Raw genomic sequence first — 22,380 nt, forward strand, 5'->3', positions numbered from 1 at the left:
AGTGAGGATTCACCTCAGCATTACCCAAGGTGAGGGGATTCACCTCAGTATCGCCCAAAGTGAGGAGATTCACCTCACTATCACCCAAGGTGAGGAGATTCACTCAGTATCACCCAAAGTGAGGATTCGCCTCAATGTCACCCAATGTGAGGGGATTCATCTCAGCATTACCCACAGGTTTATCCATTCATCGCCAGATCTGGCTGGACCATATAAAGTACTATCAGGTCCTGCTCTCCTCTGCCAAAACTGCTCCCTATTGCAGGATCATCCCAAAGTGAGGGAATCCTGGAATGCAAAAATAATCGCAGGCTTCTCTTCACTACAAATTGTCTTCTTAAATCCCTTTCCCCTGCCTCCTCCACCCTCACCTCCAACAACAAGTGCGAGGAGCTCATGGACTTCTTGTCACTAAGATTGAGACTATACATACAGCTGCCTCTGCCACTTCCCTCCCTTCCCCTAGCCCACCAATCCAAACTTCCCCTAAGGTTCCCCCCTGCCCTAGCCCTGAACTTGCATCTTTCTCTAGTTTCTCTTCTATCTCCTCTCATGCCCTCTCTGAGCTCATCTTGATCATGATACTAACCCCCTGCTCCCTCGATCCTATTCCCACCAAACTGCTGACCACCCAACTCCCCTTCCTGGCCCCCATATTAGTTGATATTGTTTCCTCTCCTCAGGTACACTCCCCCCCACCTTTCAAATCTGCCGTCATCATCCCCCTCCTCAAAAAACCCACCCTTGACCCCTCTGTCCTTGCAAACTACCATCCCATTTCCAACCTCCCTTTCTTCTCCAAAGTCCTTGAACGTGTTGTCGCCTCCTAAATCCGTGCCCATTTTTCCCGCAACTCCATGTTTGAATACCTCCAAACAGATTTCTGCCCTTGCCACAGTACTGAAACGGCCTTTATCAAAGCCACAAATGATATCCTACGTGACTGTGACCCTGGCAAACTATCCCTCCTCATCCTTCTCAACCTGTCTACAGCCTTTAACATGATTGACCGCACCATCCTCCTTCAACGCCTCTCCTCCATCATCTAGCTGGGTGGGACTGTGCTCGTCTGGTTCCATTCTTACCTATCCAGTCATAGCCAGAGAAACAGCTGCAGTGGTTCCTCTCCATGCTCCCGCACCGTTACCTCTGGAGTCCCCCAAGGATCTATCCTTGGCCCCTTCCTATTTCTCATCTATATGCTGTCCGTCGGCAACATCATCCAAAAACACATCAGGTTCCACATGTATGCTGACGACACCCAGCTCTACCTCACCACCACCTTTCTCGATTCCTCCACTGTCCCTGATTTGTTACACTGCTTGTCTGACATCCAGTACTGGACGAGCAAAAATTTCCTCCAACTAAATATTGGGAAGCCACTGTCTTCGGTCCGTGAACAAACTCCATTCCTTAACCACCAACTCCATCCCTCTCCCTGGCCACTGCCTGAGGCTGAACCAGACCATTCGCAACCTTGGCATCCTATTTGAACCTGAGGTGAACTTCCGACTGCATATGCACTCCATCATCAAGACCGCTTACTTCCACCTCCATAACATTGCCCGTCTCCACCCCTGCCTCAGCTCATCTGCTGCTGAAATCCTCATCCATGCCTTTGATACTTCTAGAATTGACTATTCCAATGCTCTTCTGACCGGCCTCCCAGCTTCCACCCTTCATAACCTTGAGCTCATCCAAAACTCTGCTGCCTGTATCCTAACTTGCACCAAGTCCCGTTCACCCATGATCCCTGTGCTCGCTGACCTACACTGGCTCCCGGTCCGGCAACGCCTCAATTTTAAAATTCTCATCCTTGTTTTCAAATCCCTCCATGGCCCTCGCCCCGCTCTATCTCTGTAACCTCCTCAAGCCCTCCAGCTCTCCGAGATGTCTGTGCTCCTCCAATTCTTGTCTCTTACGCATCCCCAATTTTAATCCTTTCACCATTGGCAGCCGTGCCTTCAGCTGCCTAGGCCCTAAGCTCTGGAATTCCCTCCCTAGACCTCTCCGCCTTTCTGCCTCTTTCTCCTCCTTTAAGATGCTCCTTAAAACCTATCTCTTTGACCTAGCTTTTGGTCACCTGTTCAGATAACTCCTTATGTGGCTTGGTGTCAAATGTTGTTTGATAATGCTGTTGTGAAGTGCCTTGGGACATTTTACTATGATAAAGGCACTGTATAAATGCAAATTGTTGTTGTTGTATCCCACAAGGATTCACCTCAGCGTCACGCAAGGTGAGGGTTCACCTCAGCGTCACGCAAAGTGAGAGGGTTCACCTCAGGGTCACCCAACGTGAGGGGATTCACCTCAGCGTCACCCAACGTGAGGGGATGCACCTCAGCGTCACCCAACGTGAGGGGATTCACCTCAGCGTCACCCAACGTGAGGGGATTCACCTCAGCGTCACCCAACGTGAGGGGATTCACCTCAGCGTCACCCAATGTGAGGAGATTCACCTCATCCTGTTCCATGGCCCAGACTGAAACCTCCAAATTGCTTTCAGTGAAAGGATCTGTTTGAGGTTCTAAAACTGACATTGCCTTACTTATTGCAATTACAAATGACAACTCCTTGTGCCCATTGTAAGAGTGTTAAATGACGATGGGTAGCACAGTGTCGTTAGCCACCCCTCCCCCCATTCAGGTTTAGCAGGCAGCAGTAGCAAGTGGTAGGAAGTCTGCACTATGGGAAAATATAATGAGAAAAAAATTAATTGAATCACAAGAGAAATTGCTAACAGTGAGCATCAATTAAATGTGAACCTTCTAAACAACATGTCTTTTAGTGAGGGAAGATAATTAGCCATTTACACATGCTTAAACAAGTGTGAAACAGCTGTTGAGTATGTTTCCACAAATAGGGTAATTGAGAGAATTGATGTCAAATTAGACTCACTGTCAGTGGCTGTTGATACAGATGACAGTGTGTCACCCATCAGATTGTACCTGTGCCTCCTCTCTGCCGTCACTGCGCAACTGACAGAACAGAGTAGATGCTCCATATACTGTGATTAAGGTAAACAAACACTTGTTATTAAGCAGCCTGGCACACCTTGATAGCCTGAAGGCATGCCATGCTTGGAATTAGAATTAGAAGTATATGTACAAGATCATGCCGTATCTTTCTGAATGATATAAATTGGACATTGGATTAGTGTTTATCTTCCTGAGATGGAGACTGGACGTTTGGTAGAACAACAATACCACAGGAATTCTGGGCTAAAACCAGGCCTGTCAATATTTCAACATCTTTAACCATTTAGTTACTGGATATGATTTAGTATTCTCTTTAAATGTACCAGGGGACCTCCCGTGGCATTGCTGACAGGATGTTTGTGGTCTGGACCATAGTTGTGATCCTTAGTAGCTAACCTGGCCTGTCTCTTTAAGGCCATTGTTCAAGTCCTCCCTGTAGGAACCCAACTAATGGTAGCTGCTTGTAATTGTAGCTGAAGTCAATTAGAGGTCAGTAAATTGCTTGTAAATTTCAGGCGGCAGATAAGTACCTGGCCCTCTTTTTTTTCCGAGTTGTTTTGCATCTATAACCAACTTTGGCACCTGGATGTTAGACACAAGGGCCTGGCATCTCCTCCATGGGCACATCTGGGAAATTAAACCCAAAAATGCACCCAATATAGTGCCCATTTGAACATTTGACCTTGCTATGCGCAAAACTTCAAAAATATTCCATTGGCTGTGAAATGCCTTGGGATGGTCTCAGATCGTGAAAGGCGCTAAATAAATGCAAATCTTCCTTTTTTCTCATTTTGCCATTGTCAAGTTATGCCAAAGTATGCTCCCACTTTCATTAAAATACGCTCAAACTTAGAATGGATGTAAATCAGTGTAAAGAAAGCACCGAACCCACACCATATATTTCTTCTTTAAGTATGAAAGTTTAAGTTTAACTCATTTAACCATCATCCAGTCACATCAGGCACAGTGGCCCTGAATTTCCGATTTGGGCGCAATCGGAAATTGGGTGAAAATTGCGCCGGTTAGGTTTTATTGCTAGTTTCCACTAAAATACATTAACATAATCACAAAAGTAAAATCTTCCATGAATCAGTGCAATCCGGCAGCTTAACGGGGCGTAATCGTTTGATTGTTTTCTATTGCAAAAAAAAATTGATGTATTTACGATGTATTCAAGAGTGATAACCTGATGCAATTTTATTAATACAGATGAAAATGGGTTTATCACAAATAATAAGCATTTTTAAATCATAGTTTCTAATCCTTCACCAGTGAGTAAGCTGATTTTAAATCACTGAAAATGTTTTAAAAATACTATTCTGAAGCATTTACTACTTTAATTGCTGTACACTAGTCAGTTTCTTAGTAAATTAAATATTTTCTAATATTAAAAAATGTTTAAAATATGCCTACTAGTACTTGTGTTCCTAAGAAAACAAGCTTAATTTTAAGACCCTCCTTGAACGGCCGCAGGCTGGCGCAATTGGCAGAAACTCATCATCCTCGTTGTTTCAAGCGAGGGGGTGTGGCCAGTTTTGTGGGCGGGGCCGGCTTCAGGGTGCCTTTCTTGGGCCCACGCAAAACATTGCGGAAACTCAAATTATGTTGGTGTAAATCGAAATTCCGTGATGTTTTGCATTGATTCGGCCTGATTGTGCTGATAAAGTCAGTGCAATCTAGTGGAAACTCAGGGCCAGCATGTTTAAGAACATGCAATGGGGAAGTTTTTCAGTTTTTAATGTGACTCATACTTATGCCATAAAAATGCATTTAAAGAAAGAAAATACAGAGCAGGTCTCAGTGAGGATAATTTTTTAAAAAACACTCAAAAAATTGCAATAAAATACCAGAAGAATTACTTCCTTTCCTACTGCATCTGAAATTCTGTTCACAATGCGAAGAGACCCTCTGAGGTAGCCGATGATGTCATGGAGTGGGGGAAGGGGGGGGCGAGTAGGGGGCACTGCTGCTTTGGTGAGAAATTTAAAGAGCAAAGTTCTCCCGGGCTGCTAGCAGCAGTGCCTGGGAGATTCATGCGTCATTCCTGGAGACCCCGGCAATCGGGGAGGATTGGCAACCCTGAATGTAATTCAGGCCCAGGAACACTTCTGCAGTTAGGTAGACAGGAGGCATATTTCATAAAATGTGAGTGTCTGCCTAGTGATTCAGCAGCCATTCTTCAGAGGCACCACTGGTAATATGCAGAAGATTGAAGATTTTTTGAGGCTTAAATGGAACCAGGTAGCAATGAATAAATCTGTCTGTTTTCCTCTCCCTTCCACCACATACCCCTCCCCCTTTGCAATGAGTGAAGTTCTGCTCCATTAAGGACAGCAGCCTAGGCCCATGAAGAGAGGAACTTAAAAAGAATGTTAGTGCAGAAATAAAGCTTTTCCTCCATCAAAATTATAGAAGTGGAAAATTGGACAGAATGAGTTCCCGACTGTGAATTTTAAAGATGGGAGCCAGTTTTTATATCAGTAGCCACTGCAAGCAAATAAAAACGCAAAAAGCTGTCATTAATCATGCTTTGGGTTATCTCAAGTGAGAAGTCTAGGCTATATATGTTTCTCTAATATATGTTATATGTAGTTTTGGGGTGAATTTACATTCATCAAGATGAAGGATATCAGTGTTGAGGTCAGGAGCAGAATGCTTTCATTACCCAGTGTCAAGATCAAGCATCTATAAGTCAGGGACAGCAGAGTGAGATACAAAGTAAAGCTCCCTCAATGCTGCTCCAGCAATGTGCCTCAGTGCCAACTTCAGAAGAGCCCCCTCTGCTGAACCAATGTGACTTTTTTCCCCTTCTCTCATCTGGCAATTCTTGTGGTCTTTCTAGGTGAGACTGCCAATTTAGTACGTTTTGTTTTCAATCTCAGGATGTTTGCATCACTGGCAAGGCCGAAGTTTATTGCCCATCTATAGGTGCCCTGAGAAGGTGGTGGTGGGCCTTCTTCTTGAACCACTGCATGTTGCAGTTTGATACACCAGAGTGTCATGCTGGGCTACTTCAGAGGTAACACACAGGCCAGACTGGGTAGGTACAGCAGGTTCCATTCTCTAAAGGTCATTCATGAACCAGTTGGGTTTTTATGACAATCTGACTGCTTCATGATCAATTGATACCATCTTTCTTTCCCCCCCCCCCAGATATTTTTAAACTGAATTCAAATTCTCAAACTGCCACGGAAGGATTTGAACTCATAATTTCTGGATTATTAGTCCAGGCATCTGGATTACTCGTCCAGTAATTTAACCACTACTCCATTGTAACCTGTGTTTTGTCCTGTGGGGCCAAGCCCACAAGGAACTGGATTGAGTCTGCCCAAATTCATCAATTTTCCCATGAGGTGGACCTTATAACATTTCTCTAGGAATGTCCCTTTTAGCTGTCATGTCAGCACCATCAGGCTGGACTTCAATATTCTAGGCCAGAGCCACCATGGTGGGGGGTAACTGACGACAAGTCTGTACTCTTCCATAGCATGAGGAAGGAATGAGAAATTTTGGGCAATTCTTCTAAAGAAAGGAAGAACGCATTTATACAGCACCTTTCACAACCTCAGGATGTCCCAAAGCGCTTTACAGCCAATGAAGTATTTTTGAAGTGTAGTCCACTGTTGTAATGTAGCAAACATGACAGCCCATTTGTGCACAGTAAGGTCCCGCAAACAGCAATGTGATAATGACCAGATAATCTGTTTTAGTGATGTTGGTTGAGAGATAAATATTGGCCAGGATACTGGGGAGATCTCCACTGCGCTTCTTCGAAATAGTGCCATGGGATCTTTTACATCCACCTGAGAGGGCAGATGGGGCCTCTGTTTAACGTCTCAACCAAAAAATGGCACCTCCAACAGTGCAGCACTCCCTCAGTATTGCACTGGAGCATCAGCCTGGATTATGTGCTCAAGTCTCTGGAGTGGGACTTGAACCCATGACCATTCTACACCTCTCAGCACCTGGCTATCCAATCGGAAGGCGCTCGGCTAGCCCGAAATTGGGCATCGAGCCTCATTAATATTAATTGGGCAAGCTGCCGGCGCCTCTGGTGCCTCCGCAGGCATTGGAAGAAATGAATATTGGGTCACTTGGATTGTCGGCAGCGGCCTGAAGGTAAGCCCTGGAAGAGAGTTGGGGGGAGAGGGGGCGTGCTCCGCCTGGCTCCACGGCAATGTTTTCTCACATTTTAAAAAAAACGTACCTTTCGTTGGCAGCTATTGCTTAGGCTACAGCAGCCGCTGAAGAATCCGGAGTGGATCAGGCCTGGCTCCTGCTCCACTCTGCGATATTGAACTTCCCAGAGGGGGCCTAAAACCGGAGTTGGGCTTTTCATTTACACGTGCAAGGCAACTGCCGGGGACGTCTGAAAAATGGCCCAACTCAATGTCAGGTTGGATGTCGTTCAGGCATCCTTTGGGTGCGGGACTTTGGACTCTGAAATTGGTCCTTGTTGCGCCTGTCATTGTTTCAGTAGGGCTCCATGGTAAGCAACTTAAGTGGTTGTCTAAAGGTGCATTTACAGTACAACTGTAGCATCGTCGCAAACTGTGCTTCATACCAAGGCTACTGTTATGATGTAACTGCAGTGGCAGAGCTAGGTTGGGTTGACTGGAGGGGGTCAAACTCAAGATTTGGCCGACTTGGCAGGAAGGGGACTGAGCTGGGAATTAGGGGAATGCCAACATACCTGGTCCGAAGGCTGAGCCAGGAACTTCATAGACGCAGGCCGAACCTGGAGGTCGAGGTTCGCGGGAATGAAATGGAGACAAACTGCTCATTATGCGAGGTCCCAAAACCCCCTCTGCTACCTCCACCTCATAGCTTGTGTCATCTCTCAGAAATTGGCTCTGTGCCATTCTACCCTGCAGTGTGGGCAAGCGTCGCCACTGGATGTTGTTCAAGAAGGGATAGAAAGATAAACTGGGTAACAATAGAGCAGTTAGTGTAATGTCAGTTATGGGAAAACTCTTAAGGAGTAATTTTGACTTTGGATAAAACAGGCAGTTATACATCCCTATCGATTTTCATTTCCAATGACTTCAATGGAAATTAAAATCAGGAGCGATGTACAACGGGCAGCTGATCCAATATTGATCGTTTTATACTATTGCCCAAAGTCAAAATTACCCCTTTAGAATCCATAATTAGAGATAAAATTAGAAAGCCAGTGCCAATTTGTTAAGTGCAAGTTGTGTTTGACAAATGTAATAGAATTTTATGAAGAAATAACTGATTGAATAGATAAAATTAGTGCAGTATTTTCAGAAGGCATTCAGTAAAGTATCTGACAACCAGCAACGCAGGACAACTGGGAGACGATGACCACTATCACTGAAAACCCTAAGTCTGTAGAAAGAGAAGATATTAAACTTAATACAGATAAGCCAGTAGGAGAGGGTGAGGTCAGAGGCGAGCTTGCAAAAAAAGGTTAACAAAGGCTGGGCAAGGTTCATTATATGTAGTTTCAGCTTCATGTGCTTTCTCAAGATATTCAATGCCTTATACTCACCTGCTATTTCTTTAAGGGAAAATATCTAAGATGACACTTCATTTAAAGGGACAAGCACCTTCACCTCTCGTCATCATGATATGCATGATCTCATATCTTAAGGGAAGATTTGATGCGTACATGAGTGAGAAGGGAATAGATGGATATAGGAGCAGGGTGGGAAGATGTAATAAGAGTGGGAAGAGACTTGTGTTGAGTACCAACACCAGCATAGATCAATTGGGCTGAATGGCCTGTGCTGTAGATTCTATGTATGCAAGCTAAACTAGCTCCAGAGTGGAGGGAGTTTGACTCTGTATCTAACTGTGCTGTGTCTGACACTCTGTCTGTATCTGTGCTGTGTCTGCTAGTACTAAAAGCTAGCACCGAGCACTCATAGCAGAAAATTTGCTAGTCCCCAACACTAACAAGTCTTAGCTTGATGACCTCAGAAAGTTATTAAGAACACAAAAAATAGAGTAAAATGCTACAGTAAGCTGAATAGCAATAATGCATTTCAATGTTGGCATGTCTGTCTCTTTCACATTCCTCATACCTCACTATTACATACATTCTTAAAACAGTAATGGCTGTTTGGTAATATTTGTGTCATCTCCTGAGTTGTATAACAGGAAGAGCCCTGGCACAATAAACTCTGTGCATTGTAATGAATTCTTTTCCCCATGTGCTATCCCTGAGTAGAACGCAAACGGATCTGATTCTAATACTTGTTTTTAACTTGGCTTCAGCACAGACAAGTGTTGGATAATTACTTCCAGAAGGTGCTGAAGCTACTGATTTGTAATTTGTTGTGGTTTTTTTGCTTGGTCCCTTAAATGAGAACGTGCAGCAAAAGCAATTGCACCTTCCCGCTCCCCAAAGACCTGTTCAGTTCATTCCCTAACATTAGGGTCACTGGCGGAGAGGGTACGCAGGCCATGCTATACTCAAGAGCCGCTAAACTCCATGGGTGTGGGCCCCTTACTTAACTGTCAATGTTCCTGTGAGAAAATCTTGTAGGTCCGACCATCAGTGTTGAACTGAGCAGGACAAAGTTTGATCAGTGTGTTTGATTGAACGATGTTGCATTTGGACGACTTGTCAGAAATGCTTGTAATGCTATAGCATTCTAATCATTTAAAGCAGAATTGGAAGAATCATTGGCTACAGGAAAGGTCACTCATTGCTAAGTAAATCTTTCCTTTCTTTGTTAATCTTTTGACAGTTGGTAGAAATTAAACACAAAAACAAAGCGAAAATAAAAATCTTGAAGATTGGTCCACACTGCTGGAGGGGCTTGAAATGCTGGAGACTCCAGTCGGATCCTGAAGGTTTGACAGCTGTGCCCCAGAGGCATAACATTTTATAATTTATTCTGTGCGAGTTCATTTGATTCTCCCTGCCCAGGCATGGGATAATTCACTCACGAGGAAAATAAAAAAAACACAATGCTCTCAAAGTGAATTAGCGACAAATTGACTGTGCCACACATCGGTGTTTTGGAATGTGTTTAGTAAAGTGGCTGGAAAATGACCAATGGAATCAACAGAACTTTGAAATGGCAATGGTGCTCCATGGGTGTGAAAAGATCCTTCAATATTGATCTCCTTCAGACTCGTAAAAGAACAGCTGTAACCTGCTGTTACCAGGGCAAACTCCTGTATGAAAGTCACAAGATGAAAGTCACAGCAGAACAGTATCTCCAGGCTACACAAATATTAGGCTACTAAATTATAAGCGATGCAAACAATGTGGTTATATTTTCCATGTAATGATTCTTGCTTTGATAATGTCCGCCCTAACAGCTGGTCAAAATGTTCTAGTACCTGTATCATATCATGTGGAGCTCGGCAGATCTTCACAGGAACAAAATTTAGAATGCTTTCCAACCTCTTGCAGCTAGTGCTGTGCTAGGGTGAGTTGACCAGACACGAGAATAGGCCCATGCTACTGAAGTACAATGGGCAAATGCTGTTGGAGATTTAATGGTGAGGTAATTCTTGGTGAAGACTTCAACAGAGAAAAAGGAAGCAGTAAGAACAGTGCCTATGAAAATGGGGCGGCCTTACTCAGAGGGTCCTTTTCTACATATCTACCCTGTGAGGTTGATGTGTTGAAAGGGACCTCTAGTTAAGGCCACTCTTGAACACTGATTCATTGCAGCTTCCTGCAATAGATGCTGATAGGCCTCCAGGGATAAGTCCTATAAATAAAGGTTGTTATAAAACAAGAACTGACCAAAATTATTAGAAACCTGAGAAAAACTTGACTGAGAAGTACCAACCCAACGGAAGCACTCAATGAGTGTGTCCCTATCAAAATGGGTACAATGTGAATTCTTTGCTATGACCCCAACTTGGCAAAATTTCAACTTAAGACAAACCATGGACATTCAAAAGAAACTGGATTTCATGTTGAATTCAATACTCATCCATGTCAGAGCTACAAATCAACGTGGTGCAGGACTTTGGATAGACTACACAATTAATGTAAAATAGATAACATCATAATGAATTCACAACATTGCAGAAATTAAATGTTTTCTATTCTATTCCTTCCTCTTTCCTGGTCAAGAGGGTGAACCAATCCTGCCAACAAAGATCTGAATGGAGACTATCAATGCAAATTATATGATTCACCTGCCAGGAGGTATGCTTATTAATGGATGAGAGACACCTCCTGATCAACCATTCCTTTCTTCCTGCAGATATCCCAGATTCTAGTGGAATAACTAACTCACTAGGGAAGATAGAATGCAAACACCAAGCTGGGACTCCAACTGAGGTGTCAAGAGTTAAAAGTGCCTCAGTGATAACATCTAGGTTGTCCCACTCGAGCACAGTAGCTACTGGATATCCTGTTCTGGCATTTCAGCTACTAGATGCTACTAATGCTTTGCTCCACAAAGCAAGTCCTCCCTTATTGCTTCAACTAACATCAGGTATGATGATGTGAAGTATCAAGCTGACCCTTCCAATACTTCTCTGGAGCCAGAATCAAGATGTTTCCCAAAATATTCTAATTCCAGAACTTTTGTCAGATTCATGTAATACTTGAATATTAAGCCAAGGTATAGGAATTTAAATTATTAAAAAATAAAATTAAAATAGATATATTAGGAAGAATATTTACTCATAAGAAATAGGAGTAGGCCATGCGGCCACCCCCGCCCCCGAGCCTGCTCCAACATTCAATAAGATCATGGCTGATCTTCGACCTCAACTCCACTTTCCCGCCCAATCCCCATATCCCTTGATTCCCTTAGAGTCCAAAAATCTATTGCTCTCAATCTTAAATATACTTAATGACTGAGCATCCACAGCCCTCTGGGGTAGAGAATTCCAAAGATTCACAACCCTTTGAGTGAAGAAATTTCTCCTCATCTCAGTCCTAAATGGCCAACTCCTTATCCTGAGACTATGCCCCCTAGTTCTACACTCTCCAGCCAGGGGATACAGTCTCTCAGCATCTACTCTGGTAAGCCCTCTTATATAAGAATCTTATATGTTTCAACGAGATCACCTCTCATTCTTCTAAACTCCAGAGAGTAAAGGCCCATTCTACTCAATCTCTCCTCATAGGACAGCCCTCTCATCCCAGGAATCAATCTAGTGAACCTTCATTGCGCTGCCTCTAAGGCAAGTATATCCTTCCTTAGGTAAGGAGACCAAAACTGTACACAGTACTCCAGGTGTGGTCTCACCAAAACCCTGTACAATTGCAGCAAGACTTCCTTACTCTTGTGCTCCAACCCCCTTGCAATAGGTGTAAGGAATCTTACAACACCAGGTTATAGTCCAACAGTTTCATTTGAAAATCACAAGCTTTCGGAGGCTTTCTCCTTCGCACTTCACCTGACGAAGGAGAAAGCCTCCGAAAGCTTGTGATTTTCAAATAAAACTGTTGGACTATAACCTGGTGTTGTAAGATTCCTTACATTTGTCATCCCCAGTCCATCACCGGCATCTCAACACCTTGCAATAGAGACCAACATACCATTTGCCTTCCTAATTGCTTGCTGTACCTACGTGTTAACTTTCTGTGTTTTGTGTACAAGGACAGCCAAATCCCTCTGAACACCAACATTTAATGGTTTCTCACCATTTAAAAAAATATTCTGTCTTTCTGTTCTTCCTACCAAAGTGAATAACCTCACATTTCCCCACATTATACTCCATCTGCCACCTTCTTGCCCACTCACTTAACCTGTCTATATCCCTTTGCAGTCTCTGTGTGTGTCCTTCTCACAGCTTACTTTCCCACCTAGCTTTGTATCGCCAGCAAACTTGGATACATTACACTCGGTCCCTTCATCTAAGTCATTAATATAGATTGTAATAGGGAATTAGGGGTTACGGGGAGCGGGCAGGAAATTGGACATGAATTTAGATTTGAGGTTAGGATCAGATCAGCCATGATCTTATTGAATGGTGGAGCAGGCTCGAGGGGCCGATTGGCCTACTCATGCTCCTATTTCTTATGTTCTTATGTAAATAGCTGTGGCCCAAGCGCTGATCCTTGCGGCACCCTGCCAGTTACAGCCTGCCAACCTGAAAATAACCTTTTATTTCTACTCTCTTTCTGTCTGTTAACCAACCCTCCATCCTCTATTCAGTGATGAGTGTTTAGACTAATCTGATGGGGGAGAGGCAACTAGTAAAGGCAAAAACATTAGGAATGCTCAAAATGCAAATGAATGCTACAATTAGAGAGGACCCAGCTTCAAAAAGAGAGTTAAGGTAGTGGATGGATAAGTTTTGATAGGAGAGTTAGGGTACCAGAGGAATGGGCTTCAATGGGAGAATTAGGTATTAGAGGGATGAATTTCAGTGGGAGAGTTCGGTGATTACTGGAGGGATGATCTTTGATGGAGAGTTAAGGTACATTGGCTTCAATGGGAAAGTCAGCAACTAGAGGAATGGGCACTAAATGAAGAGGTGGGGACTAAAGGGATGGACTTCAGTGGGAGAGTTAGGAGATTACTGGATGGATGAGCTTTGATAGAAGAGTTAGGGTACTACAGGGATGGACTTTGATGCCAGAGTCAGGCTGGGCTCAGTGGTAGCACGCTCTCCTCTGAATTAGAAGGGCACAGATTCAAGCCCCACTCCAGAGATTTGAGCACATAATCTAAACTGACACTTCAGTGCAACAGTGAGGGAGTGCTGCATTGTCAGATACGTTAAACCAAGACCTTGTTTGTCCTCTCAGGTAGGTGTAAAAGATCCCATGGCACTGTTTGAAGAAGAGCAGGGATGTTCTCCCCAGTGGCCAATATTTATCCCTCAACCAACATCACTAAAACAGATTAACTGATCAATACCTTCTTGCTGTTTGTGAGACCCTGATGTGCGCAAATTGGCTGCCGCGTTTCCTACATTACATCAGTGACTATACTTCAAAAGTATTTAATCGGCTGAGAAGTGCTTAGGGGCTTCCTGAAGTTATGAAAAGTGTTATATAAATGCAAGTTATTTCTTTTCTTTCTTGAGATGAACTTCAGTGAGAGAGTTAGGGTATTAGAGGGATTTGTTTTGATGCTAGAATTAGGGTACTATTGGGATGAGTTTCAATGGGTGAGCTAGGGTACCAGAGGACTGGGCTTTGATGGACTTTCGTGTCCTTGAATATGCCTAAATTCTGATAAAGCTGCTAGGATATCTTGCTCTTGGTTTCATAGCTATTGAAATGGACTACTCCAGCACTTTAGCACTGTACGGTTTCCCCGTTCTACTGATGTAGATACCAGGGCACCCACAGTTCAATTTTGATGCTACTCATCCACCCTGCTCTAGCACAACAGTTCCCTGACCATTCCTCCGGAGAGCTATACTGGGCTTCCGTGTTGTGATGTAAGAATATACAAATTATTATAAAGGTACATTTGCAAGAAAATCTCGGAGAAAGTTCACCAAAGTGAAATTAGATATTTGCTTAACAAGGGTGTACATCCAAACATGTTTTCCAATCTCTCCCCCCCCACCCCCCCGATCATGACAAACCACACACTGCCTTCCCTCTCCCCTCTGTTCTTTAACTTGGGCATTGGTTGTATTTTATCACCAACCAAAATTAAATTGAGGTGTCTGTTTCATGGTCTAATTAAGTATCACTCCCTTTTTCTTTGCTATAAAATTAGACTTCCTGTGTTAGGGACCTGGCGTGGACCACTGCCAAGGGTTTTTGCTGTGAAGCCCTCGGGGCAAGATGGCAACACAAGCTCTCATTTATACACACACATCAAACACGCACACACAAAAACAGCTTTGCCGTGGGTTTCAAAAAATGCTTTTACAGGCTAGAATTATTTTTTCGTTATAAATTAGGTGTTCTGCAGATTTTATGGCTGGCAGGACGACATTTTAACTGCCTGTACCCCTGACCCTATTGTAATTCTCTCTCTGGAAAAAAACAGGGCTCGTCCACACAAGCTAGCGATTCAGGATCTGTGAACACTCTTATCCACATGTAAGGCTGAATTAAATAAAGTTTATGTTTCTGCTCTTTTATTATTCAGGCAGTTCTGATAAAAAAAGCATTTGTCATTGATTCTAGCTGCTTGGAAGCAATGTGCTAATACAGTCACTAATGGGTTATGAGTAATGGCTACTGATATTGAACAGGGCAGGCACTCAATTTACTGATACTGGATCCGTACTAATGTATAACATACGGCCTAGTACTAATCCTAGACCTACACTGGTATACACTGTTCTACTGATACTGTTGTTGGACTGGTACTGCGGTATACTCTGCTCTATCCTTTTCTTAAAGGGGCTACCTCACGGTAGGGTACAGTTAGAGAAGATGCCATCTACCCTCTGATACCTCACCCACCTGAGTATTCTTCATTTTTCAACCAGAATAGTGCTATTCAGTAAGCTATTCAACCACAGTGAGCATCACAGCTGAGTCCGATCCTGACCTTCCCCCTCTCCTCCCTTTCCCACCCCCCCCCCCCCCACCCCGCTCTCCACAATGTGTAAGCTTCCTATCAGGTGTCACTACGTAATGATTAGAAATGAGAACCTTGACTTAATTTTTCCCTTCCCTTGTCAGTGACAGCAGTTGTAGAATCCCTACCGCCATCCTTGGCTCAGATCAGGTAAGTAAGCAGAGAACAGGGAGTAAGTCAGACCTTCTTGTCTGTGTGGTTCAGTGCTGCTTCATGCTGTGCACTTACTCAATTTGTCACCAGGCAACCCGGTGTGTCACTTGATTTTATACATGTAGCTTTCTGACCAGTGGTGTACCTGATCACTTGAGTTTCCCACAAAGAAACTACCAGTAATTATTGTCATGTCTTGCAAACATCATGATAAAATTAAAGCTCAGAAATGACTGTTTGCAGTATTGGCATATGAACACACAAAGCATTTGTGTGAAGCTTGTTTGGCCTGCTCTTTTAACAGAGGGGTTAACCAGTATGAAGTAATAAAATAGCAAACAAAGGAATGTCACATTAATACGTTAAGCATTCGCATGCTAATATCACAAACAGTAATTTGTAGGCTCCAATATTTAATGGGCCAGATTTTGCTGTAAAAATAATGGTGAGGTTAACAGTGCTCACCATTGTTTATATGCAAATCAGACAGCAACTTCCGGCAACCACACATGCGCAGTTAAATGTGGAGATCCAGAAGATGCTGTCCGATGTGCCCTGCTCCTCCAAAAGCTGTGCGAAAATGGCATCTCACTCTCTGACTCACCATTCAAATGTATTGAACGGCGTGTAGTTCTTGTACTTACCTCATATATACGGACTAAACTCGTTGAAGTTTATGGACTAAAGTTAGAGCTTGTCCATTCTAGTGTAAGTACCCTTTTAACAGTATGGTAAGTCTTAATTACTGCCAAACCACCTTTCTGGTACTGAAAATTAACTTTTACAAGTGTGGAGTCTCACATTCCTTCAGCATCTAGTGTTGGACATTTAAAAAAAATTAAATAACTTTTTTTACTTCTTCTTTCTGTCTCTTTTATCTCTGTCTTTTAATCCAATCTTTCTTTCCCTTTCTTTATTTCGCTTTCTGTGTCTGATTTGACATTGAATTCACTATTCTAACTGACACTTCCTGGTTCAGACTCTGCACTGCTCATTAACGATTCTTCAATCTGATTGGTTAAGGAGATGAACAGTTGCTTGCCCTGTTCACACATGTCCCAGATGCCCTGTAGTGGGCACCGTGCTATTTGGATGGTTGGTTGACAGCAACTTGCCATGCAAAAGTGCATAGAAAGTCTGTGGGCAAGTGCAAGTCTAATGAACGGCTAGCGTTGTTCGTTCGCCACTCACAGCAAAATCTGGCTCAATAATTTGGGGTAAAGTTTCTGACTGACACTGTTGCACCATATTCCTCTGTGCCATTTTTAAACTCGTTGTTACCCCATTTGTTTCTAAACACCCACTGGAAAACAGACCCCATAGAGATTTCAGTTTCTATCCTCATGGGGTAATTCTCTACCCTGTGCTGTTAGCAGAGGCCCTTTGCTTGCAGGAGCCCATATTAGAAATTTGGGTACAACTGTCAGAAAATTAATCCCTTATGTGTCTTGGTTATAAATACTTTGTCAACTATTTATTTGTGCTTATCAAAGCCTGCGATGTTAGTGCTGGGCAGTGGGACATTTTTTACACCCAGTGTCAGCACCAAGTGACACTGTGTCATTTTCCACTTCATACACAAGTCATCCTTATGTCCTCTTTGAGTGAGACTGCCAATTTAGTGTCAAATTAGTTGCAGTTTGTGTTGTGAACTCACATCACCCCAAAATGGAACTGAAACTAGCCAGACTCATTTCACGTGCAACTTTATTTCTAATTCATCCCCCCTCCCCTCTTCGCCTCATTCTGAAGTAGAATTCTACATACACAGCCATTGTCTAGTAATTTACCCAAGTGGCCATCCTTCATAAATAAATGTAGCTGGTGATTGTCCACAGATTGTTCAAGTTAAGCCCATTCCTGTCCTCACCCAATGTCCATGCTTTCCCATAAAGATCACTAAGCTAGCGGTCAGGAGAAGTTAACCTCGCTGATCATTTTTCTTTCCCCAAACCAAGGATTTTGAGGGCCAATTGTAGCCTATCCTACTGCCACCCTGGTTAAGATCAGTTACCTCAGCCCAGACCAGGGACTGAACCTGGGATCTTACAAACCTTGCAGCTACCAGATAGTGGAAACCATCCCTCAGAGCCAGATCCCAGGGATCAAAGAACTGTTTCCTTACACAATGCACTACTCAATCTTCCAATACAACGTGTTACAGTTAATTCCCTGGTGATGATTGGTAATGGTGATGAAAGGAACAGATTAATATTTGCAGTCCTAATGCTTCAGGGAAAGTACGACTCACATGGGCGAAACAATAACTGGCATTTCACTCAACATTCATCAAACAGAGGAATGACAAGGCCATAAAGTTGTAATCAAAATTGTGTTGTCAGGTTTCAGAATTTAATTTATAAATTTTCATTCAGAAATAACATTTATGAATACATTTTAATTTGATTTCCCAATGAATATTCATGATGCCAACGTCTGAGTTTGAGACGGCAAATACCAAATGGTTCTGAGGGGTTTCCTAGCCCACCTGTTGAAGTAGTCCCACAGCTGCCAGTTCAATCAGACATTACTGTGATGTCACTGTAGAGCTCCGTCTAGAGTTGACATGCCTCATGGGGTCCAGCTGTAAACTGTCCAAGTTCAACAAACCACAGCAAGCTGGCTTTTGAAAGACATACAGACTGAATTCTCAGACTGACAATGCTCTCCCACCCTCTGAGTGCGAGTGACAGGCACCAATGCCCTGGGATTCAGTCTGACTCAACTCACCCAACATCTGAGTCTGAGTGACAAGCCGCCACCGCCCTGGGATTCAGCCTGACAAAACTCATCCAGCATGTGAAATATGTGCATATGAGTGACAGGCCCTCCCCCACCCCCTGCCTGGGACTTAGATTGACTCAACTCACCCACCAACTGAGTCTGAGTTTCAGGCCACCGGGTGAGAACTGAGAATCCCAAATTTAGGCAGACTTAATGCTTAACTTGGCCAACCTATGAATACAGTTCTGAACCTGCTCCTTACATTTTGTATTAGAAATATACTCCCAATCCAGACCCAAATACTTTTCAGGCTGTATTGGACCATGGAGGTAACTCTGAAGTTAACAGGCAAGGAGCGACACAGCTTTAACAATGTTTGGATCTCTTAAACGAAGCAGGCTCGAGGGGCCGTATGGCCTACTCCTGCTCCTATTTCTTATGTTCTTATTATCATTACAGATGAAGATTACAAGCAGCTCCCATTCTACAAAAAAAACTTCCCTAAACAGTTAGCCTCCATTTTACCTCAGGATGTGCCTATTTAGGTAACTTCCCTATAGACAGTACTTGAACCTTAAAGGGACAGGACAGATTTAGCACAACTCCATCTTAGCAACTAAACCATAACCGTGCTTTAGACCCTGAGCTACCCAGGAGCAACATCACAGGAGATCAGCTAGTGTTTTCCAAATTTATCAAGGCACACCTGCAATGGGATCAGAGCATCTTTAATGACATCATCATGAATAAACATATACAATATGAAACATTTTATCTGGAAGCTCTCACCCCTTTAAGTTTTGCCTAGATAATTTTGTCCTATCTTCTTGAAGGCATTTACTTATGTTGGGGTACAGGTGAGCTAAGTATCAGCTTGGCTCAGTTAGTGGTACTCTCAGTAAGTTGTGGGTTCCAACCCCGCTCCAGAATTTGAGCATATTATCTAGGCTGACACATCAGTCTAATCCCGAGGGAATGTTAGTGCTGGGGCTGATTTTCCCATTCCTGGGTCACTTGGGCGCAGTGCACAGAGGAAAATTGAGTAGGGAAGCCCTGATTGTCCATCCTTTTAAATTGGCCAGGCTCCCTGCTGAGTGTGTGATCCTTCCTGCCCTATTTTCCTCTATTCGCTGTGCCCAGATGACCCAATATGCTTAGGCATAGGAACAGGAAATTCCGCTCTGAGGCATTTTGGATGAGATGTGAAACTGATGTTTGCTTGTTCAGGTAGCTTTATAAGATCCATGACTCTATTCAAAGAAGAGCAGGGAGTTCTCCTCATGACCTGCTGAATATGTCTTCCTCAGCTAACACCACCAAAAGAAAACAGATTAACTGGTAATCCATCTCATTTTCCATTTGTGGGACCTTGCTACGTGCAATTGGCTATTGCACATGCCTATTTAACAACAGTGACTGCACTTCATTCATTGGCTGGGAAACACTCTGAGACGTCCTGTGGGATGTGATAATGCACTATAAAATTGCAAGTTTGTTCTTTCTTTCATACACAAACACTTTCCAACAGGGCTCACTGGATAGTACCCCTACTCCCGCCCCAATGACGAGTTAACGGCATAGACCAGGGATCAAACGCTGAATTTGCCTGTTCTGTATGAGTCAGAAGTGCCACGCTGCATGTTGCATCTACAGACTGATCCAGTGCAGCTTAGACATCACCCTTTCATTTGTTCAAATGTTCTAGAAAAATATAAATCTCACATGTAAAACGCATTTGTGGGGTGCAGGTTACAACAGAAACTCAGTCTTTATTCTCAGCCTCTAAGCAATAGAAGAAGTCTTGAAGTCTGTTTCATAATTGGTGTAGCATATTACTTAATGATATGAAATCAAAGGCAGCAATGAATTACCAATCTCCTCAAACAAAAAGTGGAAAATATCAGTTTCTGATGGCTATTAAATCTGTAACTCAAAACCTCTAATGAAACAGATCTGTGCAAACCACTCCATTCAAACATCTCAACCTTCTTCACAAGATTACAAAATTGGGTTGGAAGAAGAAGGATGTTCAGTCCATTTGACTTCATCCTTCCAGAATGATAAACATACCACTTCCCCATTACAGCACGAAGCTCTTCCTTAAAGGAGTCCAGTGTCCTAGCCTCAACCACCCTTCCTGGCAACTTGCTGCAACTGTGCATCACTCTGTGTAGAGAAATACTTCCTGTTATCTGTTCTAAATGTGCCGTTCACAACCATGAACCAATGGTTTCTTGTCCAGCTGCCGGCTGCCTTGGTGTATCTGAAAGTAATGGTTTGGGTTTCCTTTCTCTCTCCTGTCAAGTATCTTTTTACCCGCTATAAGGCCCCATTGAACGTTTTGTGGCCTATCTCAAAATTTCCTCTCACGTAGACAAGTATTTACATCAATAATCTGTTTTATCTGTTCCCATATTCCATTGTTTCCAGTCTTGAGGGATTTTTCCCTCCACCCCGATTTTGTCCCCTCCTATTCTGAAGATGCTGACTCACGATGGGGTATTGGGACCTCCTGTCCTGAAGCACCTGACCCAAATAGCCAATCTTCACATCTGAGCCTTTCAGTACGTCTTGGCAGCCTATTCAACTATGGGGAGCATCACAGATGAACTCGATCCTGTCCTTTCCCAATGACCACATGAGTCATACTTTCTAGGGGAGTCAGTGAAAAGCAATCAGGAGCAGGAAACCATCCAGATTTTTGCCCCTCCCTAGGTGAGGGGCACTGAGGCCAGTTTCGGTGACCCCAGCTCTAATGTGGCCAAGATCAGCTAACTGAGCATAAAAAAACAATTGAATTTGGGATTTGACTCATTACCAGATCATACACTCCATTCATTCACTGCACCATCCAAATTCTTATGTTTTTTGTAAATTAATTCTACTATACAGTCCCTATTATAACTAGACCTTTATATTTCTATTCAATAGTCACATATTGAACCCAGTCCTGACCTACAGTCCATATTATACACCTGCTGTCTGTCACTTTCATATTCCATATCACACATAGCTACTTATTATACACATCTTAAGCTGGGTGTGGAAAAGTCATATTGCCCAATGAAACTGTATCTGGAATTAGGGGGTGTGGGAAAAACTACATTCTGTGGTGTTGAGTCGGAATATTTATCCATCGCAGCCATGGCTCAGATTATTGGGGTCATATAGCCCATCTCACTGACTAAAGCAATCAGTGAAATGTAAGCAAGTGTTCCATTGCTGGCCTAGACTACATGGTAATGTAAAAGAGCAAAACCAATTCCATACTTGGCTGTGAGGCTACCAGTGAAATATTAGATAACCTACTCCATTACTGACTTTGGCTGTCAGAGACACTGTTGCTTACCCCATACCTACCCTAGCCTTAAGGATGATATTACTGTCCTATACCTTCTCCAGGCTATAAAAGTAATGGAAGAGAACATCTCACATCTTAACTGGCACAAGCCAGAAGGGTACAATGTAAGACAGCTTTCTCAATCCTGTATCTGAGCCTGGGTAAGAAGGCGTCCCATGCCTCGCTCAGGCTATCCAGGCAATGTGAACAGGGTACCTGTCCCATACATGTACTGCTCAGTCTAGCCTTAATCTCCTTCTCGGACCAGTCCAGTCTTAGTTCCTGTAAATGAGGTATGCTGTTGTTGCATTCATCAGTGTTCTGGTTCAGACCTATGCTCTCAAACTTGTTGATGGCAAAATGCACTGGAAATCCTCACCTGAAAATACTGTGGAGATTTTTTTTGAACGATCAGGAGGCTAACTACTCTTGGATGTGCGGAAATCCACACGCTCTGTCAACTTCTTTGAGAATCCTGGTGATCCAGGAGGCTTGATATTAGCCTGTAAATAAGAAGTTATAATATTACTATGGTACAAAAGGAGGTGGCACTGTGGAGGTTGAAGTTAAGGCACATTATGTCAAGCAATGTTTAGTAATTATCTATCTAAAAATCTTTAGGCTGATTTTCTTCTCCTCAGTTCCCAAGAACAAAGCAGCGGAAAAATGGGAGTGAGACCCTTTATGCCAGGTCTTCTTCACCCTGTGTGCATTGCCCTAGGTTTCCTGAGGAACC

This window comes from Heptranchias perlo, chromosome 32 (genome assembly GCF_035084215.1).
Source record: "Heptranchias perlo isolate sHepPer1 chromosome 32, sHepPer1.hap1, whole genome shotgun sequence".
Taxonomy (NCBI): domain Eukaryota; kingdom Metazoa; phylum Chordata; class Chondrichthyes; order Hexanchiformes; family Hexanchidae; genus Heptranchias; species Heptranchias perlo.